Here is a 27,240-nt window from a genome sequence, read left to right on the forward strand (position 1 = left end):
TTAATATTTGCACGATGCTCATTTAAAATGAAAATATAAGAGTATTTAACTAATTTCTGGAATCACTGAAATTATACAATTATATTTTATAACTTTTTCTTACATGTGTAGTTTTTACCAAAACAGAAGAAACACAAAACTAACTCAGCTGTTTTTATTTTATTTCTTGATACATGCATATTGGCTTACTGATAAATAAGGAAGGCCTAAGAGAAAATAGAAATTATGGGTTGTCCTGTCTTTACCTTTCCTTCTTTGTCATCATATTCTGCATAAGTGGTTGCGTAAAATGGACAAGTAAGAGGAGTAAGAAAGGATATGATAGTGCCCTTTGGTTGTTCATGTTTCATAGGACACCATTGCCTTCTGAGTTCCAAGCAAACTATGGTGGAGAAGGCAATGGCACCCCACTCCAGTACTCTTGCCTGGACAATCCCATGGACGGAGGAGCCTGGTAGGCTGCAGTCCATGGGGTCGCTAAGAATCGGACACGACTTCACTTTCACTTTCACTTTTCACTTTCATGCATTGGAGAAGGAAATGGCAACCCACTCCAGTGTTCTTGCCTGGAGAATCCCAGGGACAGCGGAGCCTGGTGGGCTGCCATCTATGGGGTCGCACAGAGTTGGACATGACTGAAGCGACTTAGCAGCAGCAGCAGCAGCATGGCCTCTTGGGGGCCTCTTGAGGCCTCTTGAGTGCCCTCTTCTCCAAATAAGAATTGTTAGAGTAGTCTTTGTGCTCTGTGGCTGGAAAAGAAACTTTTATTTTTCTGAGGATCTTGCTAGTCCTTTTTGGTAGATCATTGTCAGAAGGACCCCAGGTTGTAACCAGTGAGTTAAGGAAATTGAGATTAACCTTTTGCATAGAATTAAATTGTTTAATAGGAATCGAAGAACCAGAATACAAGTCTTATTGTTCTGTTTTCTGGGACATGAACATAGTTTCACGAGTGTGGAATATGTTTGTCAAATTAAAATTTCTCTCTACATGCAGTTAATTAATCCATTATAATTTGAACCCGATTTTAATGGAAACCAAACAAAATTGAACATCAATGAGTAAGTAAATCTCTGTGCCAGAGATTAGGAGACTTTTTGGGTCATGGTGTCATACAAACTTGAAGTTAGACATGGTATTAGAGGCTGTGACTTGGTAATTCAACTGTTTCACTTTATCACCAGTGTGCGCTGACTCACACACAGGGACAGCAACAGTGTTCGAATAAATTTACAGCTGTGGTGCTGCTGTAATTGGTATTGGTAGTGGCTGAGGTCTGGGGTAGTCTTTCTGAGTGGGTCCTGTGCAGACATCATTCTCTGTGCTGATATTTGTTCTGTCCACCTGTGGCACCTTGCTATTGTAAATATTGGTGTGATCCATCTAGTTCAGGTACTTCTCCTTAGTATTACTGTGTTCACATTGTATTGTGCATATATATTACACCTAGGAGTTACACAGCTAATGTTTTGAAGAGATTATCTGGGGAGGGAGTGGCACCATGCAGCGCTGCTGTGGGCTCTCAGTTCCCTAACTAGGGTTTGAAGCTGGGCCATGACAGTGAAAACCCAGAATCCTAACCACTAGCCATCAGGGAACTCCCTTAAGGAGGTTTTTAAACTCAGAATTTCATAAGGAAAATAGAATTCATTGAGGGAAAATAAATCTGTTATCTAAAAATAATGCGTAATTCTTGACTGCAGTTATCTGGGATGATGAATAAAATGCTAAAAGATGTAATGCCAGGTCTTGGTGTCCAAAAGTCTGTGGATTGTGTTGTATAAAATACTTTCTATAAAATGTTTTTTAAAAGCTTTGTTATTTTACATGGCAAAATAATTCCATATGTTCATTTTCTCATAGAGATCATCTATGGTTGCTTCTTACTTCTAACTATCAAATATCCATCCATCTGCACTGTTAGTTAAATTGCTTCTCATAACAGATTGATCTTGACAAATTTTGTTGTTTGGTTTTTATTATCTCTGGATGTTAATTGTACTGGCACAGTGGTATATGAAATCTAGGGAAGAAACAAATCGGTGATATAGGAGTGTTAGTGAGTCTTCCCCAAAGCTTTCACTTAGTTAAATAAATAAATGTATGTGATGCACTTAGCACTGTGCCTGGCATAGAGGATGTTGGCAGCAAGTGTTTTTAAAATAAATAAAAATTTAGATTCTTGTAAGCATTAGTATTAATTATATTAGGGACTGTATAATCAGTCTTCTATCTTTTAGATTTGAAAGAAGCAGGAAATAGGGCGTCAGACCTAAAAGGAAACAGGAAGTCTACCCATGTTTTTATTTCACATTCCACTTGAAGTATCTTGGAAACACAGGGTAAAGCATCAGACAATAGTTGTATATGGATTGTTTTTTCTTTTTATCTATCACTTTATCTACTTTGTTTTATATTTTTATTTTAGAATACTGGGGATGGAGGGTTCTGTGTCTGGATGCCTGGAATGTCCTGAATTGATTCATTAATATCAGGAACATTATGTTTTTTTTGTCAAAGAGATAAGTTTTCTTTCCTTTCCCATTCATTAGTCAAAGGAACAAAGTATTCTTAAATCCTAATGCAAACAGGTATGCGATTCAAAAATCAAATCATTTAGATCAAACAGGATGTGGAAAGAACTCAAAAAGATATGTAAGTAATAACCTAATTGTGTTATAAATGAGTAATACATAATCATACTGAGGGAAGTTAGAGAGGAAAAGAATAAGCCTAAGTTACTTTGAAAAACCATAAGGTTAAAGACAAAAAATATTATACCCAGATACTGTACTGTTGGTTTCTTTCTACCTTTAATGTATACTTGTATTGAACAAATAAGTAAAAATATTATCAGTAAATCAGACAGAATAAAGCTCTACCTGGGCGGGCATGTCATAGTTTATATATGACTTCCCTTGTTTCTGTACTGGAACACCCTTATAAGTGTCTTTGTGCTGCCTCTGTATCAGTTTAGGACGGCTTAAATTAAAGCTTTCGGAAAAACTGTGGTTTGGTATGGTATCTGCACAGCAGGAGAGTAATCTTCCCAGTATAAAGATATTAAAAGGTATCTTTTTGGTGCTGGTTCTCATAAATCTTGGTGTCCTCCAGTATGTTACTGATTTTACAGGTTGTAGCACTGTTTGGCTGAGAACCCTAGAGACGAAGGAGCCTGGTGGGCTGCCGTCTATGGGGTCGCACAGAGTTGGACACGACTGAAGCAACTTAGCAGCAGCATCACTGTTTGGTGTGAGAGTCATTATAGATACTGAATTCTGAGTTTACTTCATTTTCTGGTTTATCCTTGTTTACATAGGCTTGTTTTCAGTTTGACTTGAAGTCTTAGGTTGAGGCTGAGGCTATCACATGTTGCAAACAGAACAGTGTTGTAGGGAAGAAAAAGCCATTTTCTCTACCTTTTGTGTTCTTTTGTGTTCTTGACTAGGGCTCTGTTACAAAAGACTAATTAACAGCAGAAAAGCATACACATTTATTATTTTTAAAAATTAAAAAAATTTATTTGTTGTACATGACATAGGGGCTTTCATAAGGAAATGAAGGGCCTAAGAATTAGATAAGCCTGGGCATTCTTTTTTTGCAAAGATGTCTTCTAGGTTTTTTTATTTTAATTTTTTAAAATTATTAAAATATGACACATTTACAGGAGACTTGGAAGATAAGGAACAAAGTTACATATAGTTTCACTATATATTACAGTTTTTTAAAGTAGATAAATTAAGATTTTTAGTTGGAGTTTCAGTATCAAATTCTCAAAAATTAATAGAATGAATATATAGAGAAGTAGAAGAGCTTGAGCAGTCTTACACTAGGTTGGATGAAGAGTGGGGAATTGTGAGAGAATGTGATAGGACAATGGGATATGAGCTATAAAGGTAGTAAACTAGGGGGAAACAGAATAAGACCTGTTCCTTTGGTGTCCCTCTGGCTTTGAGTCAAGGATGCTCTTGTTTTCTCCAGGTATAGGGGTGCCACCTCTCATATAGAGGTTTTTTGACCTGCTTCAGAAGAGATGGGGGAGATCAGAAAGCCCTTCCTGCATCTGTTGTTAGTCAGATTCCTTCAGCTAAATATATTCAATATGCAAAGGTACCATATTTTAGAGTTGCTTTGAACTCCATCAGTATCACAAATACTCTTTATAGTTATGATCAAGAACTTAGAACTCTACTCTCTTCACTTTAGAGTACATGTCCAAAGATAGATCATTAGAGTATAGCTATTATCCTATAATTTATATATTACTAACTTAATGTTATATATACTAAAATTGTCCTATGTTGATACTTGTCTGTCTACTATCTTTGTCTTTAGATGAAGTTTGTCAGAGCCTGCCCGGGTGTACAAATGATAGTTATCTGAATATTCTCCATAGTGAGCCAATGTATTTTACATGCTAAAATGTTTTTTTAAGTGTCTATGGAAATGAACTATAGCATACTTCAGGCTCTCCCATTACTTATTAACCTCATTTTAAAATGGGTAATTTATAACATTACTACTGTCCTATTGGCTTTGTGCCAGATGGAATGGGTTTTCTGCCCTTATTTTATTTGAAGTCTTATAAAGAAAATATCCATTATATTTCTGAGGAGCTTTGCCAATATCAGCATTTATCACTTTGAATTTTAGTAGTATTTTATAGTATTCAAAGTGTTCTCGCATATTTCCTCATTTGCTAGAGGTTATATCAATACTTTTTCTATGGTGGGAATAGTAGTCCAGTCTGTCATCACTTATTAAGGTATGTTTTGTCATAGTTTTAAGATGTAATTTGTGTGTGTCACCAATAATTCTCAATTCAAATACAGGCAAGAAGTGTTGTGTAAATTTTATAATCAGGAGATAATAAATCTTGAAGGAAAACTAGAGTTGATATAAGCACTAACCACACTATTTAAAAATTTTTTTCTCAAACTTACTTTTCTATGTTTCCACCTATGATGGATCCAGCGTCTTCAGTAATTACTCTTTCATGGGTAGTTCTAGGATTATGTAATTGAAGCAGGAAGAAGACTAGTTTTTACATGTGTATTTATTATTTGCCTCTATGTGTAAGTATAGGACAGTTGATCCTCATTATTTGTAGTGATTTATTTGCAGATTCATCTACTCATTAAAATTTGTAAACCCTAAAATGGATACTTGTGGCACTTTTGTGGTCACTTATGGACATACGCAGAACTGTGAAAAATTTGAGTCATCTGATGTGAATATTCCCAGTTGAGGTCAAACAAGGCAATGCACTGCCTTGTTTCAGTTCTTAAATTATAAAACAAATATCCTTCCCATGGTCTATTTATTTGCCACATTTTCTCATTTTTGTTGATGATTTCACTGCTTAAAATGGCCTGCAAATATAGTACTGTGAGTTTGTCTGGTGTTCCTGAATGCAAGAAGACTTTTCTCCTTGTGGAGAAAATACTAGATAAACTTCATTCAGACATTAGTTGTAGTGCTGTTGATCATGAGTTCAGTGTTAATGTAGCCACAATATATATTAAAAAAGGTTTAATATATATTAGATAAGGTTTCTTTTTTTTTTTTTTTTTTTTTAGATAAGGTTTCTTAAGCAGAGACATACAGACACTGAACAGTATTATATATTGTTTGGTTGATGAAAATGTTGTGACCAGAGGCTTTAGGAATCTAACCTTGTTTTTCTCCCAGTTCATTATTTGCTAATTTAGTGTTTGCAGCAACTTTACAGAACATACAAGAATCAATTCTGTGTGTGTGCATGTTATTATGATACCTGTGTTCTGTATTATAAATTACATATATTATTAATGATATTACATATTTTATATATTATTAATTATATATGTGTTAAATATATACTGCTCTCACCAGATCCTACAAAAGCATCCACACTCTTATGAATGAAAAAAATGAGTTTAGACACAATATAATAGCCAAAATTCATGGTCTGGCTCCAAATTCTGTTTTCATTTTAGATTCTTACTGTCTGCTTTGCCTAAGAAATATCATATAAAAAACTGTGATTGTTAGATTCCAGGAATAATGAGTTTTCCCCTCACATCTTTCTATTTGATAATTAAATTGCCTTGATTTTAAGGTAAAATTGAATATCATGTACTGTTTTGTTTTAAATTTTAAATACCTTTTTTTTTAGTGATTGATTTATTTAAATAAATATTCTAATTAGGATAACTTTTTCTAGGTAATTTTTGTTGATTCTCTTAAGTACAGCCTAGAGTAGAAAATGGGAAACTAATATTAGAGTTTCTGTTTCCATAAGTAAGGTCTTACATATTTAGTGTATCTCATGTCTCCAGAAAAAAACAGTATCTTGTTGATTCTTAAACTTTTCACTACTATTTGTTTTCCAAAAAGCACAGTGAGAAATTAGAAAAAAATTTACTATATAAATAAAAGAAGGGAATGATATGCATTTCCTCCAAAAGGAATCAGAATATTTCTGTTAACAGTGCTTACTTATCTCTTTTCTTTTTCTCTCAGAGGTAGAATTGGTTAATTAATTGCCTAGTGCTGCTTATTGCTTACCATAAACAGAGGAGTTAGGATGTATCTAACAAAAAATTAAAAATAAGAGACTATGAAAAAAATAAAAGACTAACCATAGGCAATAATGTAAAGGTCTAACCTCTCTTTGAGATACACATATCCTAAGAAATATTGAGCAATTGCAAAATTAAGCTTGAAGGGAGTATTTTTACTAAATAATATAGCACAGTTAATGAAGTTAATTTATACACAAATTTTATTGATTAGTCTTACATATCCAGAAACTCCTTTCAAATATTGCTTCTAATTAAGTGTTCTGAGTTTAAGTTGGAGGATGGGACCTGCAGAACTTCCCATGCAGTGGTAAAGAATCTGCCTGCCAATGTAAGAGATGCAAGAGATGCGGGTTCAATCCCTGGGTTGGGAAGATCCCATGGAAAAGGAAATGGCAACCCACTCCAGTACTCTTCCCTGGCAGGCTACAGTCCAGAGGGTGTCAAAGAGTTGGACACAACTGAGTTGCACGCATGTACACATACCTACCCACCAACACGCAGACACACTTGGGGCCTGCTGGCATTCCTAAATGTGCATTTGTAACCCTACATCCTGCCTGGAGTATGAAAACATTTATAGGAGGGTGAAAGAGTCGTAATGACAATGTTTAGTTACTTTTTTAATATATGAGATCCAATACAGAAGAAAAAATTAGTATTTCATTAAAAAAAAAAGTTGGCGTTTTTCTTTTAAAATCAGGCAGTGGTATATTTACAGACATAGTTATGTGTCACTGAAGGTTTTCTCCCCTAGAATTTTAAGTCTGTATAATTACCACTCTTAACACTTTCTATAGTATTTAGTAGTAAAACTATTACCTTGAAACAAATTTTTAAATGAGTTCTTAATACTGAAATGTGCTTAAGGGAGGGGAGTTTTAGAAATTTAGAGGCAATAAGGTGAGTATCACTACAGTTCAGCCACAGATAAGAAATGTCCCCTTTTTGCCACTCTCTTTCCCTAAGAAAAGAGACAGTTCCAATAAGTTATAGATGTTGGAAAAGCAGCAGTACGTTGATTTTTTGCATGTCGGCTGGGGTGAGGAGGAAAACTCAAGAATTTGAAAAGTGACTGTATAGTAAATAACATGTATGGTCATTTTATTTTTTAAAAAATATTTATTTATTTATATGTTTGTTTATAAACACTGCACTGGGTCTTAGTTGAGGCATGTGGATCTTTAGTTGAGGCTTGTGAGATCTAGTTCCCTGACCTGGGATCTAACTCAGCCCTCTGGTATTGGAAGCTTGGAGTCTTAGCCACTGGACAACCAGGGAAGTCTTAAGCTCACTTCAAAAAGCAGAAAATATCACTGTTGGTGAAGGTGTTTCTAACTTCATAGTTTGATATGTGACTTCTGTTCCAAAAACAGCATTGACAGGTATAATATTAGAAGATAACATGCTTAAGCTCAAAAACAAGTGTAATATCTCCGTGGAGTACAAGAGCAAAGTGTTGTGAATAGCCAAGCTCTGGGACTGAAAGTTGGCAGTGATGAGTATGAAATAGGTTCCTTTAGGGTTCAGTTCAGTTCATTTCAGTTCAGTCGCTCAGTCGTGTCTGACTCTTTGCGACCCCATGAACCGCAGCATGCCAGCCATCCCTGTCCATCACCAACTCCCGGAGTTTACCCATACCCATGTCCATCGAGTCGGTGATGACATCCAACCATCTCATCCTCTGTCGTCCCCTTCTCCTCTTGCCCCCAATCCTTCCCAGCATCAGGGTCTTTTCCAATGAGTCAACACTTCGCATGAGGTGGCCAAAGTATTGGAGTTTCAGCTTCAACATCAGTCTTTCCAATGAACACCCAGGATTGATCTCCTTTAGGATGGATTGGTTGGATCTTCTTGCAGTCCGAGGCAGTCTCAAGAGTCTTCTCCAACACCACATTTCAAAAGCATCAATTCTGCGGCGCTCAGCTTTCTTCACCGTCCAACTCTCACATCCATACATGACCACTGGAAAAACCATAGCCTTGACTAGACGGACTTTTGTTGGCAAAGTAATGTCTCTGCTTTTAAATATGCTATCTAGGTTGGCCATAACCTTCCTTCCAAGGAGTAAACGTCTTTTAATTTCATGGCTGCAATCACTATCAGCAGTGATTTTGGAGCCCAAAAAAATAAAGTCTGACACTGTTTCCACTGTTTCCCCATCTATTTCCCATGAAGTGATAGGACCAGATGCCATGATCTTAGTTTTCTGAATGTTAAGCTTTAAGTCAACTTTTTCACTCTGCTCTTTCACTTTCATCAAGAGGCTCTTTAGTTCTTCTTCACTTTCTGCCATAAGGGTGGTGTCATCTGCATATCTGAGGTTATTGATATTTCTCCCGGCAATCTTGATTCCAGCTTGTGTTTCTTCCAGCCCAGCGTTTCTCATGATGTACTCTGCATATAAGTTAAATAAGCAGGGTGACAATATACAGCCTTGACGTACTCCTTTTCCTATTTGGAACCAGTCTGTTGTTCCATGTCCACTTCTAACTGTTGCTTCCTGACCTGCATACAGGTTTCTCAAGAGACAGGTCAGATGGTCTGGTATTCCCATCTCTTTCAGAATTTTCCACAGTTTATTGTGATCCACACAGTCAAAGGCTTTGGCATAGTCAATAAAGCAGAAATAGATGTTTTTAGGTTTAGCAGGTTCCAAAAGTGACCATGTGACAAAATCAGAACTAGGCTTGTCTTGATCCCAGATGTTCTCTCTTCTTGAAAGAAGGCAAAACAAGAAGCTTCTTTCTTCTCAGGGTTAAAAAATTTTTAATTTTTTTCATTAACTGTGGACCTAAGGAGCACCAGAATGAAGACTCTCACCCTTATGGCCAGAACTTAGCCAAGGTCTCTCTGATCTGTGACTGGATGTGCAGCATCCCCCTTATATTTGCAGGGTTAGAGTTTCAAAATGACATTATAGTTTTGAGCTAGGAGCAAAGTATAGATATCTGGGGGAAATACCTTAAAGTCTCCTGGAGATGAAATGGTGAGAGGAAGTTGGGGGAGACAGAGAGGACAGACAAGAAGTCTGAGGCTGCAAAGTCAAATTTCAAAACATCTGAGGAATAAAACCCAAGACTGATGAAGGTCATTAGAAATGATCCAGAAGTAACACTTATGTATGGAAAAAAATCTATGTGTGAAAAAGCTTGAAGAAAATCTGTATCTTTTTGACTGTGGTCTGGAAAAGGATTTCTTTAAAAAAGTGTAAAAAACAATAAAGGAACATTAATAAATGTAATTACATTAAATTAAAAATTCTAGGGAACTTTCCTGGAAGTCCATTGGTTAAGACTCTGCTTCCAATTCAGGGGGTGTGGGTTGAATCCCTAGTCAGGGAACTAAGATCCCGCATGCCATATGGCATGGCCAAAAAATTCAAAAATAAAAAATTCTGGGACTTCCCTAATTGTCCAGTGATTCAGAATCCACCTGCCACTGCAGGGGACATGGGTTCAGTTCCTGGTCCGGGAAGATCTCACATGCCCACAAAACAACAAAGTCTGTGCATCACCTACTGAAGTCCATGTGCCCTAGAGCCTGTGCTCCACAACAAGAGAAGCCACTGCAGTGAGAAGCCTGTGCACTAGAGAGTAGCCCTCATTTATTGCAATTAGAGAAAGCCCTTGCACAGCAGGTAAGACCCAGAGCAGCCAAAGATTTACAACAGGAGATATCACAAAAGTGAAAAAAGCAGCCACAGGTTGAGAAAGATATTTGTGAAATATACAATCAAATAAGGATTATTATCTAAAATAAGAAAAACATTAAAAAAACAGTTCAAAAGGAAAATGGGAAAGGATTTGGATTCACAAAATAGGGAACCTAGATGGCTAATAAGCTTCTGAAAAGACACAGGATTAATCAAGGAAATGCCAGAAAGAAGATAAAAAATTCTGGAGAGTCTGACATTAGCAATTCAAGTAAGTGGCTGGAAGTAATATATCACTTAGGCTCTGAGTTAGAATGTGTTGTGTAAGGCAATGGAGATTTTGGGATTATTACTCCATATAATCTAGTTTATTTTGGTAAAAAGAGGCAGTAAAATGGCTTTGGGATGAGGAAGAAGGGGAGACTTTGAAGTATATGTCCTGGTATACCTTTAAATTACTATGTGCATGCGTTATATTAAAATATAAAATTACTCTGGTATCATGTAGAGACTAGATGAGGAACTAGTAAGGAGCCCATCAAAGTTGTTTTGGCAGGAGATGATGACAGCCAAAAGTAGGATGGTGCGTTGCGTACTGATTAACATAAATAGATGGAGTCTAGAGATATTTTGAGGTAGAGTTTACTGCACTTTGTGATGAATTGGACGTTATGTATTTTTGCATTGGAAATTTTATAGTGAGCATATAGTACATTTATGGGTCCAAAATAAAGTGATTAAAAAATAAAGAAGTAGACCTATAACAAGCTTTAAGCAAAAACTAAAGAAATAGGCCTATATCAAGCATTCACTATCAAAATGAAGTTATGTTGACTGAAATAAAAAATGCACAACATGAGAGTTGTGTTTCTGTTTTATTTGTGATCTTACTGAGGACTATTCCCAGGTGGCTCAGATGGTAAAGAATCTGCATGGAATGCAGGAGACCTGGGTTCAATCCCTGGTCGGAGGATTCCCCTGGAGAAGTGCATGGGAACCCACTTCAGTATTCTTAGCTGGAGAATTCCATAGACAGAGGAGCCTGGCGGTCACAAAGAGTTGATTGACACAACGGAGTGACTAACACTTCCACTTTCACTTTCACTGAGGACTATAGCCTGGGCAGACAATGTTCCAAAGAGGTGGAGGGTGATATCAGTGATTTTGGAGAAAGGGTACATGCAATCCAGAACATATCTCAGTAGAAGGTTGCTACTGGTCATGAGGAACACATATCTCAGTTAATGATTTTAGTGATTTTTCTAAGAATGAGAAGAGGAACAATTGGGTTCATAAAATTTTCTCCTGGAAGTATTCTAGAGGCCTTTTCTACTAGTTTTCCCAGAGCACAGAGTGCTTCATTCCAATCTCCTTCAGAGCTCCTTTCAGAGTGTGTTTGTTGAATGTCAGGGACTGCAGTGACTTAGTGATTTAATTGTTGTAGAACCAGATGGCAAGTGACATTCTTTAGTTGGCAGTTATTAAGTAAAAAAAAAAAAAAAAAAAAGAAGTAGGCCTATATTATAATAAGATTACATTATTTTCTGAGCCTTAAAACTTTCTCAGTTCTATATTATTGTCTCTCAGGTAGTTTGATTTCTTTACTCACTTGCACCTTTATTTCTGTTCCCATAGCACTTTTCTGTGAAGAATTTTATTTTGCCCCCCACTGCATCACTGTAAGAAATACCTTTTATTGTTTCACCCACCTTCTATCTATTCCCACTACAGTTCTTCCATATTTTGAGCAGTGTGATCTTGTGCAAGTATAATTGCAGTGCAGTTTTTTTTACACACACACACCAACAACTGTAGTAGACTCCTATCTGTAAGCTAATGTTTTAAAGAACAGAGTATAATCCTCCATCTTACTGACCTTACCTTTTCCTGTAACTCCTTCCCTAAGACACACAGAAACGCCCCCACACACCTCTACACACACCCACACCTCCCTCCTTCTCTACACACACACACCCTCTCTCTCTCTCCCTCCCTCCTTCTCTCCTCTACCTTTTCCTATAACTCCTTCCCTAAGACACACACACACACACCCCCTCCTCCTTCCTTCTCTCCACTCTTCCCTCTCCCTCATCCCTCTTTTCCTCTCTTCCTCCCCTTCTCTCACATACATATACTTGCTCTCTGTAGTCCATAGTTTATCAGAACTTAATGATTTATATTCAGTTCAGTCGCTCAGTAGTGTCCAACTCTTTGCGACCTCATGGACTGCAGCATGCTAGGCTTCCCTGTCCATCACCAATTCCTGGAGCCTACTCAAACTTATGTCCGTTGCATTGGTGATGCCATCCAACCATCTTATCCTCTGTCATCCCCTTCTCCTCCCGCCTTCAGTCTTTCCCAGCATCAGGGTCTTTTCCAGTGAGTCAGTTCTTCACATCAAGTGGCCAAAGTACTGGAGCTTCAGCTTCAGCATCAGTCCTTCCAATGAATATTCAGGACTGATTTCCTTTAGGATTGCCTGATTTGATCTCCTTGCAGTCCCAAGGGACTCTCAAGAGTCTTCTCCAACACCACAGTTCAAAAGCATTGATTCTTCGGTGCTCAGCTCTCTTTATAGTCCAACTCTCACATCCACACATGACTACTGGAAAAACCATAGCTTTGACTAGATGGACCTTTGTTGGCAAAGTAATGTCTCTGCTTTTTAATATGCTGTCTAGGTTGGTCATATCTTTTCTTCCAGGGAGCAAGTGTCTTTTAATTTCATGGCTGCAATCACCATCTGCAGTGATTTTTGGAGTCCCCCAAAATAAAATCTCTCACTGTTTCTATTGCTTCTCCATCTATTTGCCATGAAATGCTCCTATTTCTCTGCTTCTGTTCTTATTGTTTTTGAATGCCATTGTGCCTCTTGATATCTTACTGAAATTTTTTGAGTCCATCACAAATCCATCATCATTCCTCATGCCTCTAGCTAGTTTTCCCACGTGTCTGTACCATTCTGTTTACTTCTGTCATGGCACTTTTCCATGCAAAACTGTTCTTCCTTTATTTCCTGGATAAGTTACTGACACCACTATTTATCCTGTTGCCTAGGCCACATGTTACAGGGGTTATCTTTGGTTCTTGATTATTCTCTCCATTTCCATGTCCATTTCCACCAGAGCATCCAGTTAGACACCAAGGTAATTGTATCATTGCTGAGGAAATAACTGACATCATCTAGAAACAACTGTAGCATATACAGCATAGAGAAATTATTTTCTTAGCTCTTATCTTTGAGGAATTTTTCTTATTTCCACTATACAGGTGAGGGAACCAGGTTCAATGAGGCTAGGGTTAGATGTTAACATTTTTATGTGACTTCAAGGCCTGTGCTAGTTTTATTTGGCCCTATAAATATTTCTCTAATCTCTTCTCTTCTCTTTATTTCTCTCTGTTACTGATTTTATCATTTTTTCTCTTAATTAGTAGATTTTTTAAAATACTTTTTCATTGTGGTTTATCACATGATATTGAATATATGCAATAGCTTTCTAACTGGTACAATGCCTCTCTTCTCTCCCCCCCGCAATCTCTTTTTCATACTTTGCCAGAGTGCTTCTCTAAAATACAAATCTGTTCATTTTATTCCCCTGCTTAAAATTCTTCAGTTGTTCCCTGTGGCCCACAAAATGAAGTTCAAACTCCTTATCGTGGAACATCCATCATCTGGTTCCTGCTTACATTTTCAACATGATTTCCTACTACTCTCCCTTCCCCAGTCTGCATTCCAGCAACACTGTACTGTTAATGGTTACTGAAACTTAACATGTTCTCATCAAGATTTTGCTTTTGGAATTTTCCCCTTGTATGCAATTGCCTTCTCTCCTGGACTGCCCTGTAAATCCTTACTTTTCTTTCACAGTTCAGTTCAAGCTACAGTTCCGTGATGTGGACATTAACAATATTCCTTGACTTTCCCTGGAAGAATGAGGCAGTGTTAGGATTGTCTGCATCCTTTTTTTTTTTTGTTGCTTTCAGTAGCGCATTCAGCACATTGTACTCTGTTTCTCTCACCTATTAGACAGTAGCATCCTTAAGGGCAGAATTATCATTTCCTTTAAAGCAAACGTTACGGGTGTTTCGCATTAAAAAATGTACATATTCACCTCTACAAAATTTCACAGACTTGAGATTTCAGTTCAGTTCAGTCACTCAGTCGTGTCCGACTCTTTGCAACCCCATGCATTGCAGCACGCCAGGCCTCTCTGTCCATCACCAACTCCCGGAGTCTACCCAAACCCATGTCCATCGAGTCGGTGATGCCATCCAACCATCTCATCCTCTGTCGTTCCCGTCTCCTCCCGCCCCCAATCCTACCCAGCATTAGGGTCTTTTCCAATGAGTCAACCCGTTGCATGAGGTGGCCAAAGTATTTGAGTTTCAGCTTCAACATCAGACCTTCCAATGAACACCCAGGATTGATCTCCTTTAGGATGGATTGATTGGATCTCCTTGCAGTCCAAGGGACTCTCAAGAGTCTTTTCCAACACCACAGTTCAAAAGCATCAGTTCTTCGGCGCTCAGCCTTCTTCACCGTCCAACTCTCACATCCATACATGACCACTGGAAAAACCATAGCCTTGACTAGATGGACTTTTGTTGGCAAAGTAATGTCTCTGCTTTTAAATATGCTATCTAGGTTGGCCATAACCTTCCTTCCAAGGAGTAAGCGTCTTTTAATTTCATGGCTGCAATCACCATCAGCAGTGATTCTGGAGCCCAAAAAAATAAAGTCTGACACTGTTTCCACTGTTTCCCCATCTATTTCCCATGAAATGATGGGACCAGATGCCATGATCTTAGTTTTCTGAACGTTGAGCTTTAAGCCAACTTTTTCACTCTCTTCTTTCACCTTCATCAAGAGGCTCTTTAGTTCTTCTTCACTTTCTGCCATAAGGGTGGTGTCATCAACATATCTGAGGTTATTGATATTTCTCCCGGCAATCTTGATTCCAGCTTGTGTTTCTTCCAGCCCAGCGTTTTTCATGATGTACTCTGCATATAAGTTAAATAAGCAGGGTGACAATATACAGCCTTGACGTACTCCTTTTCCTATTTGGAACCAGTCTGTTGTTCCATGTCCACTTCTAACTGTTGCTTCCTGACCTGCATACAGGTTTCTCAAGAGACAGGTCAGATGGTCTGGTATTCCCATCTCTTTCAGAATTTTCCACAGTTTATTGTGATCCACACAGTCAAAGGCTTTGGCATAGTCAATAAAGCAGAAATAGATGTTTTTCTGGAACTCTCTTGCTTTTTCGATGATCCAGCGGATATTGGCAATTTGATCTCTGGTTCCTCTGCCTTTTTTAAAACCAGCTTGAACATCTGGAAGTTCACGGTTCACGTATTGCTGAAGCCTGGCTTGGAGAATTTTGAGCATTACTTTACTAGCATATGAGATGAGTGCAATTGTGCGGTAGTTTGAGCATTCTTTGGCATTGCCTTTCTTTGGGATTGGAACGAAGACTGACCTCTTCCAGTCCTGTGGTCACTGCTGAGTTTTCCAAATTTGCTTTAGATTTAGGACCCCTGTAACAGAGACTGAGAATAAAGCTTAGTTTGTTAAGAGACGGTGTTTAATTATATGGTTGTGGTAGAGCTGAAGATGGTAAGCAACTCCTTGAGGGAAGAACAAAGATGCTCTTTGTGATGATTTTTTTCTTATTGGGACCATGGCTTAGATCCTAAGGTTTTGTGTTCTAGGGCCCAGACCAACTCTAAATTAATGTCTTGACATTTTTAGTTGTTGATGTTTAATTTTTTTATTCCTGTTAGTATTGATTGTCAAATTTTTAGAAAAGGCTGAAGTTTGTTATTTTCTGAGGAAGAGTAGTATGTTAATAGAGATAAGATATTACAAAAGGGAGGAAGAATATAATTTAATGGAAATTATTGACAAATGAACTTAATGTTTCCCAAATTGATAAGTGGTTGCATTTGTTCACAGGAACTTTTGTAAATGTGGTTGCTGCTGCTTAGTCGCTTCAGTCGTGTCCGACTGTGTGACCCCATAGACGGCAGCCCACCAGGCTCCCCTGTCCCTGGGATTCTCCAGGCAAGAACACTGGAGTGGGTTGCCATTTCCTTCTCCAATGCATGAAAGTGAAAAGTGAAAATGAAGTCGCTCAGTCGTGTCCGACTCTTCAAGACCCCATTGACTGCTCCCCCGTCCATGGGATTTTCCAGGCAAGAGTACTGGAGTTGCCATTGCCTTCTCCATGTAAATGTGGTTACACACAGCTTATAGCTACAATCATAGACAGCAGATATGTACAAGTTAATTGAAAGAAATATTAATTCTAGGGAATATCCTCTCATCTGTCCTCTATGCACGGGCATATGCATTATTATTGTATGTGTGTAGGGAATAGAAGATCACTCTCCACATCCTCACCTGCCCTAACAAATTCTTTAAAAATGAGCACATAGATGGGAGTTGACTTTAATTTGATTAAAAAAAGTACAGCCACCTGCTGAAAGAGGGTAAGGGCAGAATTGGTTGCAGTTAACCCAGGTAATGGATTGGGAACAGTAAGAATCCATGCTTTACTACCGTGTTTTCCTTCAAAAGGATACAGTTTGTCCTGCACTGTACCTATTGCGGTTTGGAGAGTTTCGTCTTCTGAGCTTTTGAGTTATCTGTGACTTGCATTATAGTGCATTGTCCATAGTAAAAAAAGTATTATTTCATGAATTTTTTGTTTAACTTGTATGTGTATGTATATGTGTACTAGGGCATATGGCTCAAAAAAAGCATTTCTTACTCTGTTGTAAGTTAACTATGTAAAATGACACATCATTTTTTTAATAATGTTAATAAATTGGCCATTTTCATGAAAAATTTTATCTTAATACAGAAATTTCATTTCTTGGCATTGTCATTTGCAACAGTGCATGTCCTATCTTTTGAATTAGAGAGCTCGGAAAACATCCAAGTAGATCATTGATCAAAGATGTTACATATAGGGTGAAATTTTGCCTTTTCTATGGGAAATTTGACATTTTTGGTTCTTTCCAAGTAAGATTTTGTGATTCTAGCTTATTTAAGGTCCTGTTCCTAGAAAATGATGTATTCTTTTTTTTACAGCTTTTTCAGTTGTACTTAAAATAACCTCAGCCCAAATTGACTATTTCAAACTTGGCAGTTTTGCAAGAAATATGACTATAGAATTCTTTACCAAGTCTTTGCAAAATATTTTGTCTTGCTGGAGGAATTGTGTTTTACTCAGCTTACGTTTTCTTATTTTCATATTTTCTCATATTATCCAAATGGAAAATTCTTCTTTTAGTAAATTAGCATCTCTTTGGGGGCTTCTCTCAAAAGCCTTAAATTTACCTCTCAGGAATTTCAATTGATTGTTTATATCTTTGCTTCTTCTATTTTCAGTTGTTGTAAATAAATTTTCACTTATTGTATACTATTTCACAGATGTCATTTTACTCATATCTAATATTTTCTATAGCAGCTTATGAGTTGTTCAGTTGTCAGCACAAGCAATTTTAGAGCCTTTTTATCATCCCTCCCCCCCCGAAAAGGTTCTATGCCCATTAACAGTAATTCTTCATTCATTCCTTCCCCCAGCCCTTGGCAACCACTGAATCTACTTTTTTGTCTCTAAGAAATTGCCTGTTGTAGACATTTCGGGTAAATGGTATCATAAAATACGTGACCTTTTCTGTCTGGTTTCTTTCAGTTAGTATTGTCTTTTCAAGGTACATCCATGTTGTAACAGGTATCAGTAATTCATTTGTTTTTGTTCCCTAATATTCCATTATGGATATATCACATTTTGTTTATCCATTCAACTGATGGACATTTAGGTTGTTTACAGTTTTTGACTGTGTGGATCACAACAAACTGTGGAAAATTCTTAAAGTTATGGGAATACCAGATCACTTGACCTGCCTCCTGAGAAATCTGTATGCAGGTCAGGAAGCAATAGTTAGAAGTGGATGTCCAGAACATTTGGAACATTGGTTCCAAATTGGGAAAGGAGTACGTCAAAGCTGTATATTGTCACCCTGCTTATTTAACTTATATGCGGAGTACATCATGAGAAACGCTGGGCTGGATGAAGCACAAGCTGGAATCAAGATTGCTAGGAGAAATATCAATAACCTCAGATACTCAGATGACACCACTTTAATGGCAGAAAGCAAAGAGGAACTAAAGAGCCTCTTGATGAAAGTGAAAGAGGAGAGTGAAAAAGTTGGCTTAAAACTCAACATTCGGAAAACTAAGATCCTGGCATCTCGTCCTATGTCTTCATGGCAAATAGATGGGGAAGCAATGGAAACTGACAGACTATTTTGAGGGGCTCCAAAATCACTGTAAATGGTGACTGCAGGCATGAAATTAAAAGACGCTTACTTCTTGGAAGAAAAGTTATGACCAACCTAGACAGCATATTTAAAAGCAGAGACCATACTTTCCCAACAAAGGTCTGTTCTGTCAAATCTATGATTTTTCCAGTAGTCATATGTGGATGTGAGAGTTGGACTGTAAAGAAAGCTGAGCGCAGAAGAATTGATGCTTTTGAACTGTGGTGTTAGAGAAGACTCTTGAGAGTCCCTTGGACTGCAAGGAGATCCAACCAGTCCATCCTAAAGGAAATGAGTCCTAAATATTTATTGGAAAGACTGATGCTGAAGCTGAAGCTCCCATACTTTGGCCACTTGATGGGAAGAACTGACTCCTTGGAAAAGACCCTGATGCTGGGAACTATTGAAGGCAGGAGGAGAAGGGGACGACAGAGGATGAGATGGTGGATGGCATCACCGACTCAATTGACATGAGTTCGAGTAAACTCTGGGAGTTGGTGATGGACAGGGAGGCCTAGCATGCTTCTGTCCATGGGGTTGCAAAGAGTCGGACACGACTGAGTGACTGTACTGAATTGAGACATTTATGAAACATAATTTGCATTTTTGGGGGTCATTCTATTGTATTTTCACTTTCTGGATGTTGTATTTTGAAGTATCAAAGCTTTTAATTTTGATGAAGTTCAAATTACCTGTTTTTCCTTTTGTTACTGTGCTTTGTTGGTGTCATAGCTAGGAAACTATTGCTTAATCCAAGGTCACAAGCAAATATGTTTTCCTCTGAGAGTTTTATGGTTTTAGCTCTCATATTTAGAGGCTGTGATTTGAGTTAATTTTTGAATGTGGTGTGATGTGAAAGGATCCCACTGCATTCTTGGAAATGGGAAAGAAAGGAAAAGTTCTCCCCTTATTGAAGTTGTTTTGGTACCCCTTGGTTAAAAATCTATTGACCATGCATGTAAGGATTTATTTCTGAACTCTCAGTTCTGTTTCCTTAATATGTATGTCAGTCTTTATGCCAGTACCATGCTGTGTTGATTAGTGTCACTTTGGTGGTGAGTTTTGAAACCAGGAAATGTGAGCCCTTTAACTATGGTCTTGTTTTGAGTCTTTTGCATTTCCGCATGATTTCAGAAGCAGGTTATCTTTTCTGCAGAAAGGAGGTTGGCATTTGATAAGGATTACATTGAGTATATATCAGTAGATCAATTTGGGGAGTATTAGCATTTTATCTGCTGGGAAAGAATGATGGCAGGAGGAGAAGGGGACGACAGAGGATGAGATGGTTGGATGGAATCACTGAATCATTGGACGTGAGTTTGGGTAAACTCCGGGAGTTGGGGATGGACAGGGAGGCCTGGCGTGCTGTGGTGCATGGGGTCGCAAAGAGTCAGACACGACTGAGCAACCAAAATGAACTGAGCATTTTATCAGTATTAAGCATGACAATCCATGCGTGGGACATCAATGATTTTTGATGACTTTTTTTTTTTTTTTTGATGACTTGGAAGGGTTTATTTCTAAGCACTCTCTTCTGTTCTCTTGGTGTATATATCTGTTTTTATGCCAGTATCCTACCATTTTACTTACTGTCGCTTTGTAGTGTATTGTAATCAGGAAATATGAGGCTTCTAAGCTCTGTTCTTTCTTCGCAATGTTATGGTTATTCAGGATTCTTTGAGATTCCATATGATTACTTCATTTTAAAAACATTATCCCAGAATCCATTGTATGGCTGAATCACATTTTGTTTATCCATTTATCAGTTGATAAACATTTGGGTTGCTTCCAAGTTTGTTTTTCTTCTGGCGAATGCTGCTATGAATGTTTGTGTACAAGTTTTTTATGTATATTTTTAATTCTCTTGGTACATACCTAGGAGAGTAATTCCTTGGTCATGTGGCAACTCTATGATTAACCTTTTTAGCCTCTGCTAGATTGTTTCTCAAAGTGGCTGCTGCATTTTATAGTCCCATGAGCAATATATGAGAGTTCCATTGTTTCTACATTCTACTTAGCCAGCAATCCTTCTCTTATTAAGCTTTTTATTTTATGTTGGAGTACAGCTGATTAACAGTGTTGTGATAGGCCAACACTTCTTGTTTGTTGTTTTCATTATAGCCATCCTAGTAGATGCCATTGTAATTTTCTGGATGTTTCACATAGGTTTTTTTGAGATTGGTGCAAGAAAGAGTATGCTTTTGTGTTTATTTGTATTTCCAAATAGGAGATAATTCTACTGTTGGTATATCTCTGCCCGGAAGATTTGTTGCATTGTAATGTCCTTAGAGCAGGGCTTTTCTGCCTTGGCATTATTGATGATTTTTTTTTGCGTGAGGGAAGTATATGTGAATTGTAAAATTTCTGGCAGGACCCCTGTCCTCTGCTGCAGATACCAGTGGTACCATGATCTACAGTTGTGACAACTAAAATTGCCTCTTTATAGTGCCATAAGTCCCCTGGGGGAAAATTGGCCCTGATTGAGAACTTTACTGCCTTAGGCAAAGAAAGAAAATATTATTCTTTGCTCATATCCTTTTTTTTTGTCTGTGTAGATTTTGCTGTTTTTGTCATTCACAGTATTTAATTTTGCTTAGACTTTTAATCTTTCAAATAGGAAAAATGGATTGTTGCCTAAAAACTTGCTTGATAATTCTTGGGAAAGTGTTTCCTCAGTGAGTTTGAAGTTAGATTTGTAGGATAAAGTATATTCATTTTATATTCATTTTTTTCTTTAGAAAATTTATTTTCGAAGTAAAGATTTTGCTTGTGAAGAAATTCTTAGAATTACATAACCCTAGATACTGAGCTACATAAGACATTAAGGAAGGTTCAATTTAACATATTTTTTGATATTTAGAATGAAACCTAGAGAAGTTATGTAGTTTGTTTGAAGTACCATCGTAACCTGACTGACAGAAATCAGTTCAAAAGACATGCGGTGTTTTTTGGGTAGGGGGTGAAGGTGTACTTGTGTTTTTTTTGAGTTTTGTTCTGTTTGTTTTTTTAGTGGAGTCGGTAAATTATTTGATATAGAGGGATGGAAGGATCAGTTTGCCTTTGGGTAAAAGTTAATTTATAGTCTCACTTCATATCATAACTGCAAAATAGATGATAGATGGAATATAGTGATAAACAATAAAAAACAATTTTGTAAAAAAAAAAAAAGACAATGAGAGAATAAAATAAAGTCAACATTTTAGGGCACTTAATGATGGATTCATGTCATTTATGCGTCTGTCCAAACCCTCAAATGTAGAAGAGGGAACCCTAGGGTAACTGCAGGGTTTGGGTGATGGTGATGAGTCCTTGTAGTCTCATTAGTTGTAACAAATGCAGCAGTTTTCTTGAGGATGCTGATAATAGGGGAGGCACGTGTGGGAATAGAGGGCATATGGAAACCTCTATACCTTCCTGTCAATTTTGCTTTCAACTTCTAAAGCTGATCTTTAAAAAAAACACAAAAAAACAACCAAGCTAATCAATTTTTTTTTTTAATTGGAAGGAAAAGGCTTTTCTGTGTTTAGTGTGATGGAAAAATAAACTAAAAAGAAAATCTTGATAGACTGAATAAGTAAAAGTTGAGCCTCTTTGCTTTTTGACAAAGCAAAACTTCTGTGCTCTATTATATCATTAGGAAGTCCTGTTCTTTTGGTTCCCAGTTTAGTACTTTCTCTATAACACCATGTTTTATTGAAGTAATAAACTCTTTTTGACCAATTTAATTTGTTCTGGAATAGATTGTATTATGAAAAATATACTTGTGTGTATAAATAAGTGGTTTGGTAGAAATTTTTATATGAATGAAGAACTGCTTACAGTAAAAGCTTAGGACTTGCTTTTAAGAATTTATCTTCTTAGATACCTGGGCACATGGATATATGTATACTTAAGTATTTATGTGGCTATTGTAGGTATTATTATATAATGACATTTGATCCAGTAGCATGTGTATTTTACTTAAGACTTTGGAGATTGTTTTTGGTGGAATTTGTTTTAGCACGTAGTAAATAGTAAGTTAAGTCTGAGTTATCTGTGTATGTAGTATTGTTGAAGTTTATTGTACATAAAATAAATTTCTTTTAAGTACCCAGCTTGATAAGTTTTGGAAAATGAATATGTTTGTGTGATTATCACCACAAAGAATAACATTTCATCATCCTCAAAATTTTCCCTCTTAACTGTTTGCCGTTGCTTCGTGTTCTCAACTCTTGCTTCAGATTACTATTGATCCATTTTCTATGATTTTATCTTTAGTACTTAATATATGTGAAATCAATTTACTGATTAGAATCATAAATTTAACTAATGTAGAATTAACTGTTCATTCAGAAGTACATCTCACGCTTTTTCATCTTTAAAAATAAATGACTCTGACAGTCATTAGACATTTTTTATTTGTCTCTAGTATTTCATGTGTGCTTAGTTGCTCAGTCGTGTCCAACTCTTTGTGACCCCACGGACTGTAGCCCGCCAGGCTCCTCTGTCCATGGAATTTTCCAGGCAAGAATACTGGAGTGGATTGCCATTTCCTTCTCCAGGAGATCTTCCTGAGATTCTTTATCACTGTGCCACCAGGGAAAGCCCCAGTATTTTATATATATATAAAGATTTACCCATGTTATTGCATGGATATGTTCAGTTCAGTTCAGTTCGGTCGCTCAGTCGTGTCCGACTCTTTGCAACCCCATGAATTGCAGCACGCCAGGCCTCTCTGTCCATCACCAACTCCCGGAGTCCACCCAAACCCATGTCCATCGAGTCGGTTATGCCATCCAACCATCTCATCCTCTGTCGTCCCCTTCTCCTCCTGCCCTCAATCTTACCCAGCATCAGGGCCTTTTCCAATGAGTCAACTCTTTGCATGAGGTGGCCAAAGTATTGGAGTTTCAGCTTCAACATCAGACCTTCCAATGAACACCCAGGATTGATCTCTTTTAGGATGGATTGATTGGATCTCCTTGCAGTCCAAGGGACTCTGAAGAGTCTTCTCCAACACCACACTTCAAAAGCATCAATTCTTCAGCGCTCAGCTTTCTTCACCGTCCAACTCTCACATCCATACATGACCACTGGAAAAACCATAGCCTTGACTAGACGGACTTTTGTTGGCAAAGTGATGTCTCTGCTTTTAAATATGCTATCTAGGTTGGCCATAACCTTCCTTCCAAGGAGTAAGCGTCTTTTAATTTCATGGCTGCAATCACCATCAGCAGTGATTTTGGAGCCCCCAAAAATAAAGTCTGACACTGTTTCCACTGTTTCCCCATCTATTTCCCATGAAGTGATGGGACCAGATGCCATGATCTTAGTTTTCTGAACATTGAGCTTTAAGCCAACTTTTTCACTCTCCTCTTTCACCTTCATCAAGAGGCTCTTTAGTTCTTCACTTTCTGCCATAAGGGTGGTGTCATCTATGTAGTTCCTTCTTTATTGAGTAGCATTCTTTAAGCCATTGTAGATAATGCTGTTATAAATGAATATCTTGAATACTGGTATGTTTTCCATTTCATGGAGGACAGAAATTGCTGTGTACATTGGTAAACTGCTCAGCTTTTCCAAAGTGACTGTACTGTTTTGCATTTGACCAGTAATGTATGAGAGTTCCAGTTGTTCTGCATTCTTTCCCAGGTTGTTTTTTTGGTGTGTCAGTTTATATATATCATGACTTTGAAGCCCTTAGTATGTTCATAAGTGAAACTCTTTTGGGTAAAAATTTTTTATGAAGGGTGCCAGTGTTTGTTTTGTTCTGTTTTTTGTGTGTGTGTTTTTGAGTACTAGAAATTTGATCAGTAAAATCTTTGATTGAACAATCCTTTTTTATTTACCCATCTTTACCCCTATAATTAACTCTCCATTTAGAAATATACCTTAGGTTTTTTAATTTTTAAAAATCAAAAACAAGTAACGTTTGTAGTGAATTAGACATTTTTAAGAGTAGTAGTTAAGTGACATCCTAGTTACAGTGTCACCATATACTTTAAAATACTGTCTGTGTCCTTTTGTAAGTATTTTTAAGACATATAAACATAATTGTGAAGAATTTTAAACTTGAAGATTAATATACTCGTGAGAAAATTCTTCATAATTAATATGTTCAGTATAATTGTTAATTTCTGAAATACTACATCTGGTTCTGTTTTTGCTGATTGATCGTCTCTATAAAACATAATAATGGGTCTTTTAGGCCTCCAGTTTTGATATCCTATTAGTTTGATGTAGTAAAGAATGTGTTAACAATGCTAAGTCATAATCTCACAATATTTTGGAATATATCCTTCCAGACCTTTTTTACACACACACATTCTTTCCTTCTCCTTCTCTTCCTGCCCACATAAATTTCCAAAATGAAATTATGATACACCAGTGTTTAATATCGCCTTTTCTGTTAAATATATCATCATCCCCCTCACCTATATCAGGAAATCAAATCTAAATAATTATTTATGTCTGCATAGTATTTTATTTTTGGATGTATCTGATTTTGGTAACTTAAATGTTTATTAGTAGAGAACTGATTGTTTCCAAGTTTTACTATTATAAACAATGCTCCAGTAAGTTTTCGTTTTACATATTTACATATTGGTTCTTTATTTTCAAGCATAAAAATTTGAAAGGGAATTTGGGGGCTTAAGAACACCTGCATTAACATTTTTTATGTAAAACACTAAATTGCTCTTTTGGAAAACTGGCAAAGTATGTAGATAAAGACTACTTTTCAAATGTTTTAAAATTTACTCCTGAAAGAGTAGTTATTGAGAATGACCACTGATTGCAACTTAGGAGGAAAAACTGAGTCATTCACAACCATCCTATGAAATTTTTATATATTTATTTGTTATAGTTTTATGACTTTTATATTTCCATCACTAGAATATAAGCATCTTAAAGGTAGAATCACTATCTATTACTTTATATGTATATACTCTTATCTTATTCCTACCATATCTCCAGATTTAGAACAGTGCTTTCCATGTTAACAGGAACTTAATAAATATTTGAGTGACTCTTGAATGACTGATTGTTGTGCAGTCTGTTTCTGTTGCTGTGGATTAGGGGAGAACAATGTATGTCACTGTTCTGAAGGGCTTGGATTACCTGAGGCATTTTGTCAATCCAGAGTTGTTGTTGAGTGTGTGTGGCGTTTTTTTTTTTCCTCAGTCAGGTGGGCATCTTTGTGGACAGAGAAACTTTACTTGAGTTTTTTTACTTTTGGCTACCACCATTGCTACAACATTGAAACATTTATAAATGATGGTAATAATTGCAGTAAAGATAAAACTGTTATTTCTTGCCTTTTTTCTGAAAGAGAATTTATCTGAGATATTCTATGATTTACCTTTAAAGTTATATAATATTTCACCTCAGCCATGTTTCACCAGGAGATTATTTGAATTAGTGACCTGGGGCCCCATGTCTGATTATTTGAACTAGTGACCTGGGGCCCCATGTCCAGTTGGACAGCTGGTCGATCTGGCAACACAGTGTCCGAGGCCCGTGTCTGTTCAGACAGCTGGTTAGCTTTGCAACCCAGTGCTCAAAATGTGTGTGTTTTAATCAGCGTTTGGTTGCCTTTCTCTTTCAGAATCTATGCACAAAAGGAGTTAACACAGCAAGATTGCTGTCCTTAGAAAGATCTGCTTGTAAGATTGGCCCTTGGCTGGCATCTGAAAAAAAAAATTGAATTCTGGGAGTGTATCACCATTTCATAACTGATAAGAGTGGTTTACTATGCTTGAACTATTTGCACAAACAATATGGTTTATGTCAAGCACCTCCTTTTCTTCTTGGAGTCTGGCATTTTTGTGTGTGCCAGGCAGAGGCTGTGTACGTGACCCTGATAAAAACTGTGGGACACTAAGTCTCTAATGAGCTTCCTTGGTTAGACATTTCACACATGTCACAGTTCGGTGCTGGAGGAATTAAGTGCATCCTCTGTGGCTCTGTAGGGAGAAGATCCTTGGAAGGTTGTACCTGGTTTCCTCTGGACATCACCTCATAGAGCTTTTCTCTTTGCTGACTTTGGTTCTGGATAATCTGCTTTAGTAAATTATACCCGTGAGTACGATGATGTTCTGAGTTCTGTGAGTCCTTGCGTAATTTCAGGGACTCCCACCATAACATCAAATTCAGGAACATCCTAAAGAGGCAGCTTTTGAAGACTGTAATCTTCTTCCCACTCTGCTTTCTCTTTGACATTATGGGAACGCACAGCAGAATGACAGTTTAATCTGTTGTAATCTGGATTAAGAAATGTATAAGTTAAAAGGTAATTTTTTAACTTTCGTAAGAAGAAACGTCAGTACTTGATTTATTATAATTGAATTTAGAAATTTGAGTTTACACCAAATTTTTTAGGAACATTTCTGTTAGGTTAAGACACTCTCTTTGTAGTGATACTCTGAAATCCTGGTTATGTTTGCCCTGAGAAATTTGTGTTCCAAGAACAGGATACGGTTGCTTTAGTTATTCAGTTATTTGCCCCATTACTGCAAGGTTCCTGTGTTGTTTATTTTAGATAGTTCATTTTGACACTTAGATAAACAGAAGCCAAACACACAGCATACCCAGAACTAGTCCTTGAACTTTGTTCCAGGGTAAAGATAAGGCATTTAGACTTTTCCAGTACAGATAAATATATTACAGCTACTGAAAAATGGATGTTATGTGACTCTTGGATTGTTTAGATAA

The 27,240-nt window shown here is 37.1% G+C and overlaps 1 protein-coding gene across 1 annotated transcript in view; it reads left to right on the forward strand.

Moving 5' to 3' along the window:
* BMPR2 (bone morphogenetic protein receptor type 2) overlaps positions 1-27,240 on the forward strand; it is a 156,510-nt gene that overhangs the window by 41,907 nt on the left and 87,363 nt on the right. The window lies entirely within an intron of this gene.

Source organism: Giraffa tippelskirchi, chromosome 3 (assembly GCF_054371585.1).
Source record: "Giraffa tippelskirchi isolate mGirTip1 chromosome 3, T2T-mGirTip1v1.2.pri, whole genome shotgun sequence".
Classification (NCBI taxonomy): Eukaryota; Metazoa; Chordata; class Mammalia; order Artiodactyla; family Giraffidae; genus Giraffa; species Giraffa tippelskirchi.